Here is a 15,919-nt window from a genome sequence, read left to right on the forward strand (position 1 = left end):
AGGCAGACAAAATGTGAAACACTAGATTGCATTTAACCCATATGCTGACATCAGGTGATGGACTTGTGGGAAGCACAGGTTCACGACTCAGGTGGTAGAGGAATGTCGCCTAGAATGGGCGCCTAGCTGAGGTGAGAGATGGCACGGGCTGAGGCTGAGACTGCAGTTTCCTGACTCCAATATCCAGATGCAGCTGGAAATCTCAAAGAGGAGTTGGAAATGAAGGGAGCCCATAAGCTTCTGTGATGAAGAGCCCGGGACCTGGGAGATGATGATCTAGGGCCTTCTGCAGGAGACTTAGGCAGTGGCTCTGTAGACAGGTCTTCTTCCCACTGTGGTTCTTGATGAGAGAGACTGTCCTTGTTTGTCCATACTGTTTATTTACTGTTCCTCATGGAAAATGGGTGCATACACCTTCCTCAGGTTGGGCCAGAGATTAAATACAGGAATTAAATTACAGGAAGGAATGCTCAGGAAGGGAAACACATTGGCTAATCTGGTTGGGAGTAAGGAAACTCCAACCTTCCTGGGGGAGGGGGCCGTGCCAGGGTTTCGGAACTCACTCAACCTTACCAAGTTTTCTAACATGGTGCCCTGCCTCACAACTCCTCCTTTTCTTTTTAATAAAGGAGAGAGGTCATTGGAGTGACTGTCTCTTATGTTATTTGTAGTGAAAATTTTGTGTGGAATGGGGTGAGGTGTAAGCATAAAAATAAAGCAATACATAAAACACAGGGGTAACAAGATGTCTGGGCTAGGAAGAGAAGGAGTTATTGAACTAATTAATTGTTCAGTGGATTGAACTTGAGATTGGGTTTGTACAGTTTGTGAGGCTATTAACACTGGTATTAAAGAACATTTAATTTATCTATATAGACATAACATTTTTCTTACTATCACGTAAGTTTCCCCAAGTTCTATAGCCATTAGGCTCTGGCCAGATAGTTCATGTTGCTGGAAGGTCCCAAGGCTGTCATTTTTGGATTTCGGCTGTCATCTGTGAGTCTCAGCATCTGAGCTGTTGGTAGGTCTCCCCCCTGGCTGGCCCCCTAACCCACACCTGCAACCTGTGTTAAGGTAAATGACAACCAGCATTCAAGTCTCTGTACTTCCTTATTGCATACACTATGTGACCAGCCACCTTACACTCCAACCACCATGCCTGATCGCCATGATGGTACTCAACCTCAGATGCTAAGCTGAAATAAACATTTCTCTAATTTTGTTTTCTTTTATTGTTGTTAGGTATGCTTTCACAACAGAAAGTAACTAGTAGAGTTGGGAAACGTTCCTTTTCCTTGTTAGCAACCTTTATTAAAAGTTAAACCTCCTGTCCCCAAAGATTCTAATGCTCCCTTAAGAACAGTAGGACATTGTGCACTGCTAATGTTACTGAATCACAAACAATAAATACTCATGTCAAGGGGCTCAACCATTAATTTATAGAAGCCACAAAATAATGTGATTATTACATAGAATAAACTATTTACTTATATTTATCAAATAAATATCACCCTGTTAAAATTTTGTGAAGAATATTTAAAATATTATGCAATTAATTATATGCACTGTTACTGCAATATAGATATGGAACTGAAGTGGAAATGTTGTTGAAAATCAGAAATTATAATTTGGTATTAGTGTTGTTTCTAAATGTTTTCAGGTTTTAGATGTAATTCAACAGACTTGTGTGTAAGATTTGTCCAGGAATTAACTTCCCTAAAAAGAATAAATAAACAACAGAAAGTCATAGATTAAATACATTTAAAATGAATTGAAATACTCATGAAAAACTAGCTTTGTTATTATATATAAAATCCCTTCAACCAATTGTAACTTAAATATCTACTTTCTCTTTAGTCAAGGTTTAATAAGAGTTCAATAAATGCTGCAAAGGCAAGTCCCAGGTATTCAATGTTTATAAATATAATCTAAAAGGTACACAATAGAATATATGGTTATTTTCATAATTATAGGATCTAGCAAAGCTAATGTATCTAGGGCTTGACTTAGCTAAAATTTATACATGCACACACACACATATCAAATAATACAATCATCAAACAAAAAGGCATCAGTTTATATTCCATTAACATAAAATCTATATTCTTGAACATAAGTGTTTTATAAATACTATATATTGTAAACAATATGCCACCTTCAACTGAAAACAACAAAATAAAAATGTTTTTAATATTGAGTTGATTTGAATGTTAATAATCTAACATTATTTAATTGCTCCCACTAGATTTGCTATCAAATAAAACACTGTCATATTTTAAGATACCATACATGGATAATTCTTTAATTTGAATGTTAATGGAAGCCATCTGCCCAATTAGTATAACCATTTGTAATTTAAAAGGTAGAATTTTAGAGTTTGGTTAACGTGTACTTTATATTACAGCAGTGTTAGCACATAATATAATTTAGAACTTCTATTAGCATTTTGTAGTCAGATGGCACTGCCTCATCTTTAAATGTATTCAAAAATCTCATAAAAATGAGAATAAATTCAAGACTAGTTTAAATCCTAAAAACACAATTTTAAGTAGAATTGTTATACAGTAGTATAACAAACATACATCTTAAATTGTATGTTTCAATATACATAAATATATTTTTCTGAATCCTGAGAAAATCAGTAGGTTATACACATTACTTAACAGTGGTTTCTATAAAAATGAATGTATGTATATATATATATATATATATATATATATATATGTGTGTGTGTGTGTGTGTGTGTGTGTGTGTGTGTGTGTGTGTGTGTGTAGAGACAATGCGATATGTATATGTGCATGCATATATCCATATGTCTATGAAGTCTTTTACTTATTATTAACTTCATTTTTATTTTGTTCTTAAAATTTTATATACTGGTGTATTAGCTGTATAATTTCTTACCTAGATCTTCAAGCCAGTGTTGACATTAGTTGGCTAGTTCCATATGTCATTTTCAAAATGGCTGTGAAGACCCATTGTCAAATCTTCTAGAAGTTTTATTCATCAAAGAGAGTGGATTTGCTTTATCTAATTGATTGATTCCTTCATTGCAATCACATGTAACGACATATGGGCCTGTCAGCAGATCCTCTATAAGACTGGGGTGAGTTCTAAACCTCTGATTCTGCAATATGGGCTTTCAGAACAAGAAAAGCAGTGATGGCCCATGCAAAGCAAGTTAGAAAGGCAAGCAGAATATTGAGGAGATAAATATTATGTCATTGCATTGGAATCTGGGTCCCAAAGCTTGTTTACATACTTTAAATGGAATTTAATTTTATATTTTTAAGGTAAGAAAAATAAAGAACACAAGGTATGGTTTATTTGGAAGAATTAATTAATCAATAGCTGTGGATATATTTTGACTTGCCAGGAACAGCATAGGAAAACTTCCAAGGTATAGAAATTTATTTTTTTCTTTTTTTTATTTGGTATATTCTTTATTTACATTTCAAATTATTTCCCCTTTTCTGGCTCCCCACTCCCCGAAAGTCCCATATGCCCTCTTCCCTCCCCCTGCTCCACCATCTACCCCTTCCCACTTCCCTGTTCTGGTATTCCCCTATACTACTGCACTGAGTCTTTCCAGAACCAGGAGCCACTCCTCCGTTCTTCTTGGATATCATTCAATATGTGGATTATGTCTTGGGTATTCAAAGTTTCTAGGCTAATATCCACTTATTAGTGAGTGCATACCATGATTGATCTTTTGAGACTGGGTTACCTCACTTAGTATGATGTTCTCCAGCTCCATCCATTTGTGTAAGAATTTCATGAATTCATTGTTTCTAATGGCTGAATAGTACTCCATTGTGTAAATATGCCACATCTTTTGTATCCATTTCTCTGTTGAGGGACACCTGGGTTCTTTCCAGCTTCTGGCTACTACTAACAGGGCTGCCATGAACATTGTGGAGCATGTGTCCTTATTGAATGCCGGGGAATCCTCTGGGTATATGCCCAGGAGTGGTATAGCAGGGTCCTCTGGAATTGTCATGCCCAGATTTCTGAGGAACTGCCAGACTGATTTCCAAAGTGGTTGCACCATCTTGCAATCCCACCAGAAGTGGAGCAGTGTTCCTCTTTCTCCACATCCTCACCAACACCTTCTGTCTCCTGAGTTTTTGACCTTAGCCATTCTGACTGGTGTGAGGTGAAATCTCAGGGTTGTTTTGATTTTCATTTCCCTAATGATTAATGATGTTGGACATTTCGTAAGGTGCTTCTCAGCCCTCTGAAGTTCTTCATGTGAAAATTCTTTGTTTAGCTCTGTACCCCACTTTTTAATGGGGTTATTTGGTTCTCTGGGTTCTACCTTCTTGAGTTCTTCATATATATTAGATATTAGCCCTCTGTCAGATTTAGGGTTGGTGCAGATCCTGTCCCAATCTGTTGGTTGACATTTTGTCCTTTTGACAGTGTCCTTTGCCTTACAGAAACTTTGTAGTTTTATGAGGTCCCATTTGTCTATTCTTGATCTTAGAGCATAAGCTATTGGTGTTCTATTCTGAAACTTTTCCCCTGTCCCCATGTCCTCAAGGGTCTTCCCAAGTTTCTTTTCAATTAGTTTCAGTGTGTCAGGCTTTATGTGGAGGTCCTTGATCCATTTGGAGTTGAGCTTAGTACAAGGAGATAAGAATGGATAGATTCGCATTCTTCTGCATGCTGACCTACAACTGAACCAGCACCATTTGTTGCAAAGGCTATCTTTTTTCCACTGGATGCTTTCAGACCCTTTGTCAAAGATCAAGTGACCATAGGTGTGTTGATTCATTTATAACTTGTATCAATATTCAATTTGGACTATCTCTGTTAGGGGTGTACAAGTTATCTACAACTTCCATTGTTTCAAATAATTGACAAGTCTTCTTGCTTTGATTTTACTTGTCAAGCTGTAGAAACTGCCTTGAGTATCCTAACAAAGTCTTGATTCCTCTTCTGGATCAGATTTTTGCTGATCCTGCCCTTTGTGCATCATGAATGGAAAAGAACACTAAAGTCCAGGCTGATACACTATTCCTTTTTTCTCCTTACATGATTACATCCACATTTTGATTTATAAACTTACAGCCTTACTCTAAAGAGAATGCTCATTCAGATTCATGTATCCAGTGTACACCAGTAATCAACACCTAAATATTACTGGCTTCTATTGCATGATATCTGAAAATCATAGTTCCCAAGCTTGCTGAACACATGCTTTCTAAGCTTATCTTAAATCAACATCCTTTCAGTAGTTCAGAATAAAAGCCTTGAAACTGTCCTGCGTTCTTCATTTCAGAAAAGCAAAATAACTATTTTGAAGTTAACTAGTTTGAACTTAGTGAAGAAATATTCTTCATTAATCTATATCCCCAATCCAGTCACTTTATGTCATTTACACATCAACAACCTTAGTCTCACCCCAAAAAAGTCTTACCTATATTATGCACTCTTACCTTCTCCCTAAGAAATCAATGCTCTCTGCTTTTCTATCTCCCAAGCACTGTTTGTCCTCCAGAGTAGAAATCAAAGCCTTTTCACTGTTCTCATGAATTACTTATCCTTGTGAATTTCTCTTGCTTTTTCTACTCTTCTTTCAATAGTACTAACAATCAGTAATGATTATACTTCCATATATCTGTAAAAATAATTAATTGACCAGGGGAAACAAATGTCTCGAATATAGAATGAGAAGACTTGAGTTTTCTGTTTTATACAGGTAAAATTCTGAGGGTATTCTTAAATGAACATTTGAGATACATGTACAAATTTTATTTAGCTATTCCTGTGGTATTTCTGTTCCCCGAAAGAGAATTGTGGAATGAGGGGACTGGAGAGAAGGCTCTGTGGCTAAAAACACTTTTTGTTCTTTTAGAGGATTTGAGTTTGTTTCCTAGCATGCACATTTGTGGTTCTATAATATCAGTAACTGCAGTTCCAGGGCATGTGATTCCCTCCTTTGACTTCCACATGCACTGGGAATGCATAAAGTATACATACTTACACACAGGGAAAACACACACACAAAGATAACATATTTTTTAAAAATACCGCAGAGGAGTGAACCGTAAGAATGCTTTTAACACAGTAATTGCAGATTTTACTCTTTTCCCTTCTGATCAAGAAAATGCAGAAAACATTCTTAGTACTTGGAAAAGAGAGAGAAATGAAAGAAAGGCTGGATCAGAAAAGAGGAAGAAAGAAGCAACAATGGAGAGAAAGAGAAGACAAAGGAATTAAGATGGAAGATGAGAGAAGAGGAAAGTTAATATGTCTATTAATAAGACATAATATTCTAATAAATACAAATTTTTCTGCAGATTTGAATATTTCAAATCCATGAAGAAGCATTGAAGGATGCATGAGAACCACATAGGTCTCTTAAGTATGTATAAAACCACATATCTGCTCAACTACATTGCCAACCGCATTAAATATCATGGAAAATTTCAATGTTAATATCAACTAGAATACTCCAAGTTTTGTTAAAAAAATATTACTTCTTATGATTGTCATAGCAACTAACATATTCTGAAATAGTTCATCTACAAACCGAGAAGTTGAGAATAGTTTGGCAATGTACTTATAAATGATTTTTATTCAGAACTCCTTATACATGGGTCATTCATATGCAAATTTATAACTACAGATAGAATTGTTTTCTTTGTGTTGGAGAGAGAAAGCAATCATGTCCTGGCATACCTGCAGATTATTAATTAATTTCACATTCACCATTATTAAAATGGTTTATTACTCATGATTGAATGTGGTAATGAAAAATAAATGCTTGTCACAGGCAAATATTATCAGAAGTGCAATAGGGCAATGAGAGTCACACAACCCAAAATGTAATCCATTTGTCATTTCATTGAAGAACCAATAAAGCTGGAGACATAGAGTAGTGTAACAAAATGACTCTGATTCCTTGTAGGAGAGAAGGGTAAATAGTGAGAAAAACAATGATCCTATTTGGCATTATTTATTATTAGTTCAAAAAATTATAGTACCTAACATTTTTAGAAAGAGGATATTTCCCATTTGTGGAAATAGAAGAAAGCTAGATTTATAAAAAGTAACATATTCTGATAAAATATACTGTGGGAATTAGTTCAGGCCATAGGATAAATTGATCACATAAATCTCTAGCAAAATATATTAATAGTTACAGTAAAATCCAATAACACAAAATTAGCATCCTTATGCCTGAGGGCACATTCGACCTCTTCTACAGATCTCAGCTTCCAGAGCACATTTCAGCTCTAGCCTTTTCTCTCCTAAGAAGCATTTTTTACATAGGGTACCCACTGTATTTTTGATTTTCAAATAAAGAATCTTTAAAACGAAACATTTTGAATGAGAAATGTTACCTGTTTGTAACATTTTGAAGTAAACAAAGAAAAACCTACTTTGCCTTCCCCTTAACTGTGTGCATCTTCCACTGAGAAATGCATAAGCATCTTTCATTCCAGGTAAGATACTGACCACAGACCAGAGAAGTGACTCCACCAAATTCCAGCATTGAAAACTGATGAGATAGAAGGACTTCACTGCAGAAGGGGGTGTTTATAGCATGAGAGAGCTGTATCACCACAAAGCTCACCCTACCATAGGTGATGACTCAAAGTTATGCATCCAGAGAAGTCCCCTCCCAGCTTTCAGTGTACCCCACTTAAGAGTCTCCTCTCCTCTAGAAAGTGTTCACTTCTAACATGAACTTGAAAATGGAGCTTTTGAGATTCTTGTAACATTATGAATGTCCTGAGTCCTGTAAATATCATCAATTTGATGAGTCCCATAAGATTCACTTGTTTTCTCAAGAGTCAAAAGTGTTCTTTAACATGTCAGAGACAGAGGTTTTATACATGGTTTAGAGATATATGTCCAATCCTTCTCCTCTGACTATGACATTCTTTCTGCTTCCTCTCACATTAAATTTCCTTAGCATTGGAGGTAACAACACAGATACATCATTATTTTCCTCTATCTATGGCTCAATATTTAGCCACTATGTCACAGCAATGCTCATGTAATCTCAGAAGCTTGTTTGGCTATCAATTTTCGCAATAACCATTTCCCATTATTTAAAACAAAAGTTTTCCTTAAAGATAGAGACAGGTAGCATTAATATTCTCTAGGCATAAACATTAATGTCTCGAATAAAATTTAATGTGCACATCACATGCATTTATTTACAAAGCAATAACGGTTCCTTCCCTCACATGACTTCCCAGACCCAGGTCTTTGCTTTAGATTACAGAACCAAGTAGAAGTTCATGTACAGCAGACCCTTTATCCAACCCAGAAGCAATGGTATTGTTTAAAAAGCAAAAGTAATATGCAACCCATAAGGATTGTATGCACGACAACCATGTTACTATTGTGCTAACAGAAACATCTTACCTGACATATCAGTAGTTTGGTATGTGCATGCTTCAAAGCCAAGCAATACTGTGATGGCAATTTTCTTTCAGCAGGTTATTTGCTGATATAAGCAAAGAGGAAGTTTCTGATTCAGTTCAACTAGTTCTGAAGTCAAAGTGTTTGGTGTCTTCAGTAATAAGAACTATTTACTAGTAGAATGGAACCAACACAAGTAGGGCAGGGAACCAAAGAAATCTTAAGTGAATTGTATAAGAAGTAGGTGAAGTCTGAATGAATGTGTATTATTAAGAAACACCAATATCCTAGACTCAGGGGACTTGCCAAAGCCTTCTTCCAGGTGAGGCCCAAAGATACAATGAAAGCTTCTTATGGTCAAGTACAAGTGTTTAGAAATGATTGGCCAACCAGTCTAGTAAATGCAAAAACTATTAACTGTAGCTTCCTTTCCTTGGATAACTGCCACCTGAGATTGCTCCCCAATGGAGGCTAATATGGAAACTTGCTAACTCCTCCTCTTGCACATAATGAATGGGCTGAAGTTCATAGTCATTTAGTAGTTGGTGCTGCTCTATATAAGCAAGCATGATTCACTCCATCATAGCTTCTCTGAATATGTATCTGCATATTTATCTTTTCTTCATTTCTTCTCCACCCTTGTCAGCTTTCCAGGAACAAACTACATAGGACACAGCCCCAGTAGAACTAGCCTTTTCAGTTCCTGCATTCAGTTCCTGGTCAGCAAAGTAGGAAGAAGGTAAGCAACCCCTAAAATCTATACAACCATCTTATAGAATGAGGGAGTGCCTTATTCCATCTAGACTCCATGAATTCACTGAAACTTTAACTTACTGTTTTTTACTCTTTATGCAGAAGATTTTCTTCATCTGTAATTCTCATAGAAATTATCATTCTATCATCCTCATAATCAATCCGTTATATGGCAAGGGAGCATCTCTAATGGCTTATTGCTATATGGGTCCAAAAATGCCAATAGGTATAGTGGAAAGTACAAAAATAATTATCACTAAGCTGCAGTACAGTTCAAAAGAATCTCATTACATTATTCAATTGCTTTGTTTAAAGAGGAGTTGGCTACAGTGGCTCTGATACTCTACTGTCTTTTAGCTTTCTATTATAATCTGCAGTTGTTTTCTAGTAGCCAACTTATTTCTTCATTATGCAACAACTACTGTTAATTCTACTGGGTGTTTTCTAATCCACAAATAAGATAATAAAGCTGGTCTCTGCTATTGGGATAAAATGAGAGCATTGCTCTCACCTGCTGTTATCTATGACTCTATAAAGCTTTCTGGGTCTGATAAGTTCTAGGCTAAAAACAGAGGCTGCTAACTTGAAAACACGGCATGGTACACTAAAGGGTTCCAGGCTTCATAACAACCTATAGTTTCTTGTAGGAGATAAACCAATGGACAAGATTACAAGGTGCATCTTTTGAGTTTCCTGCTTAATAAGCAGACAGCTTCACTGAAATGCCTTTACTCCCCTGGCAATTATTCACTCTTAGCATGAACTTGGGGTGGGGGCCTAAACTGGAAGAGATTTGTGAGCCTTGTGACTTTGTGACTCTTAAAAGATTTATTGGCCTCTGGGCAGTAGAAGCTTTTCTCTCCATTCCAGATAGAAATGTTTGGATTAGAACAAATGGAACACTACCAATTTCCCTTCTCTCATCCTTGCTCTCCCTATATCAGCCAGGAAGGAGTGGTGCAGATGATCTATGGGGACAACTCTAGCAGAGACTCTTAGTACAGATGGATACTGAAATGGCTACTTCCTGTAGTGAAGCAGGACACCATGGGGAAGGATAAGGACAGAAACCAACCCCTAAAACCTTCTACCTAAAATATGTCCAGCCTACAAGATGTGCAGGGACAAAGATAGAGACTGAGAGAACAGCCAACTAATGATTATTCCAAATTAAGACACACTCCATGGTCAAGAAACAACACCTGAGAGTGTTAATGATCCTTAGTTATGCTTGCAGACAGGAACCTAGCTTAATTGTGAGAGGCACCCCCTCAGCAGACAAGGGGAAAGAGACTCATAATCAAAGATTAGATGGGACTCAGAGAGTCTTACCAAAGAGTTGAGAGAAGGATTGGGAGACCCGAAAAGTACAGGCACTACACAGAAAGGCCAACAGAGTCTGTGGAGTCCATCTCTCACATTCTAACCGTGGGTTTTCTGGAAGGAAAGATGGGTAAGGAATGGGGGCAAGAGAAAAACACATGGAGAGACACAAAAACACATGGTTTCTGGGTCAAGTCTCTATCTTTAATGCTTCTTTCCCAAGCAACAAAGGCAGACCAAGCCCCTCCCCTGGTTCTTTTTGTTCTTCAGGAGGTGGGTGGTCAGATTGCTGGCTGCTATTCTTGAGAGCAGTAGCAGGGGGAGGTCATAAGAGTCAACTAACCTGGCCTCTTGGGGACTCCCAGAGAATGAGTTACAAACCAAAGATCAAGTTTAGGCTGGATCAAGAACCTGCACATGCCTAGTAGATGAACAACTTGTTCTTCAGGCTGGTCCCCCAAGAACTGAAACAGAGGTTGTCCCTGAGCCTGTTGCTGCCTGCTTGTGAAACCAATGCCCCTAATGGACTACCTTCTCTGGCCTCAGAGGATATAGATAGACCCACAGTGGCATGATGGAGGGAGTGTGGGGGTGACATCCAGAGGGGAGCCTCGCTTCTCAAAAGAGAAGATGAAGGTAGAATATGCAGGACCACTTGCATGAAGAGGCACTGGGAAGAGAAGAAAGGCTGATGTAAAATGAATTAATAAATATAAACAAATATTGTTTAAGAAAAGAAAAAATGAAATAAAACAGTTTTTAATTCATGCAGTAATGATGCTATGTCCATTTCCATTGAGAAATAAGATATTGGATATGCTTATATTCTATAAAGTGATAAAATGTGTCTATAACATTTATTTATAAAAAAAATATTAGACAGGGTGTTTGTGGTGGGTATTGACCAGTCCTACATTATTAACTGGTCTAAAACATAAGCTTGAATAATAGAACTTTGATGTTTTTTCTAAAATACTCATTTAGCTAAATTTTAAAGCACGTATTCAGTTTCCAAAGTAAGTAAATTTATTCTGTTAAGCAAATATTTTAGTTTCTTATTATCATAATATTGTTAATTTATTATTCAAAAGCCTATCTAAGTTGTTAAACAGCTAATGTTCAGGATACTCTTCAGGAAAAATCTACACAATTTTCCTTCTAAAATGAGAGAAGAATGAATGTTTTCTTTTATTGAATTGGGGTTATATCAGTCCTTAAGATGCATACAAATGAAATACATACAAGTTCTCTGAAAACATAGGTATTGAAAATTACTTTCAGTAAAGACAAAGTTAATTATTGGGATATAAAAATAATTATTTATAAGTACCATGTCCAATAAAAATAATTGAGAAAAATAGCTTCTTTTGTAAGTGTCTTCAATACTGGGTTTATATTTTGGCCAACAGACATATGGGGCACACTAAAGACAATCCATGTGGTTCTTTCTTTAAAAAGCCATGTTAATTTTTACATTGAAGTATATTACTTACATGTACACACACACACACACACACACACACACACACACACATATATATATATATATAAAATCCCTTGTCCCATAAGCAAAAGGACCAGAATTTGGATCAAAGCATCCATGTAAATGCCAGTGAATGGTATATGCTAGCTTGTCTATAACTGATAGTAAATTGTGTTTTGTCTTTTTGTTTTTAGCCACAATGGTTTTTTAAAGGTTTTAAACATGGATTATCATCCTATTAAAACATGCACAGATGTTTCTAAGAAGGAAACCTCTGGTATGGAATTAAGATATAAAAAGAAACAAATCAATTAAATCTATCAGGATTTGAAATAGCACACTAGGAGATAAAGGAAAACAAAGATAGATGATAGATAGATAGATAGATAGATAGATAGATAGATAGATAGATAGATAGATAGACAGATAGAAAGAAACAGAGGTAGCCATAAGTCAGAGTCTTCATTTTTCAAGGAACAACAATAAATTTAGGATTATGTGAGTTATATCAGTGATGATGGTAGTATTGAATTAGACATGCATTCATTCTAAAATCTTAGGGTTTTAACCATAAAAATTGTTATTCATTATTCATTGATTAAGCTATGCATTTATTTGGAAGGATACTAATAAGTTGAAGAAAGGTACAATTTACATATGAAAAGTTAGCCTCTCAACAGGGATATAATAAACAACTTAGTTCCAGATGTGTTTTAGGTTCCACATTATTCCTGGACCTTCTTTACAAAGAAAGACTATCCTTACTATTTGATCAATAAAGCTTAGAACTATACATTCAATAAACATTGATTTCTTATGAAGCTTTGGAAGCACAGATATTTTGTTCTATGTTCTTTTACATAGATTTTACACAAAGAAAATTGTGCCTGTTCTATGCTGCCCCTTTTAGTCACATTTCTGCTCCTGTTAACAGCTGTCTGGAAACTTTGAAGGAAAGAGAAGGCACTACAGTAGACTACTTAGTGTGTATAAAGAGTTATATTTACTTCCAATTCAGATTTGTTTGATTTTAACTGCATTCTAACATTGACAACATTTATACATAGGTCCCTAACTTGGCTTAAAAAAAAAAAAGCCTAGAGTGGAAAGAAATGCTTTATTCCATATTTTACCCACTTTAAGGTGCTGACAATTAAATAATTCTGCTGCCTCAGAACTAGGTTAACTACTTAAGTTGTGTAAATGTTACTGATTATCTCTGTTGCTTTTTCATACAATTAACATAAACTTGATCTATGTTGGTAATTTTAAAAAACACACACACAAAGGATTTTAGGCAGCATTAAAAATGCTGATCTGCAATTTGTGGCCAGGAATGCAGGAGCTCATTCGCACATACCCTGAGGGTGAGCAAATTTTTAGGATATTCTACTAAATCTACAAGTTAAATTCAATAAAAGGGAGCCATTAGGAATAATGCTAAACTCTAAACAGGATTGGACATAGCACTGGGTCAGAAATGATATAAGAACATTCCTTTTAACGAATACAAAGAGCATAATTTGTAGGGTTGCCTTAAAATTACAGGCATCTGAAAAATCACTCACAACCTGTTCTTCAAATAGAGTTGACATATAGTTTTAGAACAATGAATTGCTGCAGTCTTATTTGTAAAGGAACAATTCTTAAAACCGCCTGGATGTAAGAGTATGGGGAGAATTTCAGAAGAAGTAGAGATGGATGGCTTTGATTGACTCAAAAAAGGTATTTATTTTTATTTTTTATTGGATATATCATTTATTTATATTTCAAATATTATCTCCTGTCTCAGTCACCCCCTAAAACCTCCTATCCCACCCCATTTGACCTGCTTCTATGAAGGTGTTCCCCTACCCACCTCCTGCCCTGACATTCCCCTACACTGGGGTGTTAAGCATTCATAGAACCAAGGGCCTCTCCTCCCATTGATGGCTGAAAAGGTCATTCTCTGCTAAATATGTGTCTGGAGCGATGGGTCCCTCCACATATAGTTGGGGGAAACTCTAGGGGGTCTGATTCGTTGATATTGTTGTTCTTCTGATGGGGTTGTAAACCAAAGGACTGGGGAAAAAAGGTAATTTCTGAGACAATGAAATTTATTTGAGAAACACTGGATTATGACAGCTACTGTAAGTTGAGAATTTACAAACACACACATATGCATATATGGAGACAGAATGTTTATAAATAACATTGGGACTTGAATTTAGAGCAACACTGATGGGAGCTAAAGTACTAAAGGATAAGTGCTGTGATGAAATAGACTAAAAGTCTATTTTCCTTTTGCAGTGAGACTCAAGCTTTCTACCCTTGGGCCTTCCTTATTACGTAATCTCGTTAGGTCTGTTAGGTTAGATAGCATTGTTATCTTATGTATTATGACTAATATCCACTTATAATTGAGTGCATATCATGAGTATCTTTCTGTATCTGAGTTCCTCACTCAAGATGATCTTTTCTAGTTCCATCCATTTGACTGCTAATTCCATGATCCCATTGTTTTCAATGACTAAATAGTATTTCATTATGTAAGTGAATCAGACTTGCTTTATCTATTTTTCAAATGAGGGACATCTAGGTGGTTTTCCTTTCTGGTTCTTATGAATAAAGCTGCTATGAATGTAGATGAACATGTGTCCTTCTGAGATGATAGAGCACCTTTTGGGAGCAGTATAGCTCTAGGAGCAGTATAGCTGGGTTTGAGGTAGAAGTATTCCCAATTTTCTGGAAAACTGCCAAATTGATTTCCAAAGTCCTTGTTCAAGTTTGCACGCTCTCCAGCAATGAGGAAGTGTCCCACTTACTCCACATCATCACCAGCATGTGCTATCAGTTGAGTTTTGTATCTTAGCCATTCTGACAAGTGCAGACAGAATCTCAGAGTTGTTTTGATTTGAATTTCCCTGATGACTAACTAAGCTGAACATTTCTTTAAGAGTTTCTCAGCCATTAAAGATTCATCTGTCAGTAATTCTCTCTTTAGATCAGTACCCCATATTTTTTTATTTAGTTATTTGGGTTTTTTTTAGTATCAAGTCCTTGATTTTTTTTAATATACTTTGGATGTCAGCCCTCTGTCAGATGTGGATTTGGTAAACATTTCCCATTCTGTAGGCTGCCATTTTGTTCTTTCAAAGTGTTTTTCGCCTTACAGAAACTTTTCAGTTTTATTAAGCCCTATTTATTAATTACTGACCTTAGTGCCTGAGCTGTGGTCTTCTGTTCAACAAGTTGTCTGCTGTTCCAGTGCATTCAAGGATATTCCCTATCTTCATCCAGATTTATTGTGTCCTGTTTTATGTTGAGTTCTTTGATCAACTTGGATTTAAGATGAGATTTTGAGGTTGAATGATGGGGGAGGGTTGGAATGGAAAGAGGAGGGATGAGGTGGGGGATGGTGAGCAGAGGGAAAAGATTATTGGCAAAGACAACTGAATGAGGGGGGGGATACATTTCTGGGACAAGATAGAAACCTTTGGACACTCCCAGGAAGCTATGAGAATGACCCTAGTTAACACTCCTAGCAATAGGAGATATGGAGCCTGAGCAGGCCATTTTCTGTAACCAAAAAAGACTTCCAATGGAGGGATTAGGACAACAACCCAGTCATAAAACACCCACAATTTTTCCTGCTTACAAGATGTGCAGAGTTAAAAATAATGCAAACTTTTTTTTTTTGAGGGAAGGGCCAACAAGCCATGCCAGGAGAGGGAGTCCATCACTGAAACTTAATGATATTCTGTTATTCATGAAGACAGGAGTCTAGCATAACTGTCATCAGACAGGCTTCACACATCAACTGATAAAACTGATGCAGAGACTTATAGCCAAATATTAGATGGAATATGGGAAATCCTGTGGAAGACAGGGAAGAAGGATTGAAAGAGCTAGAGAGGTCAAGGGCACTACAAGAAAATTTATAGAATCAACTAACTTGGGTCCATAGGGGCTCATGCAGACTGATCTGCCAACCAG

This window comes from Apodemus sylvaticus, chromosome 18 (assembly GCF_947179515.1).
Source record: "Apodemus sylvaticus chromosome 18, mApoSyl1.1, whole genome shotgun sequence".
In the NCBI taxonomy this organism is placed as follows: domain Eukaryota; kingdom Metazoa; phylum Chordata; class Mammalia; order Rodentia; family Muridae; genus Apodemus; species Apodemus sylvaticus.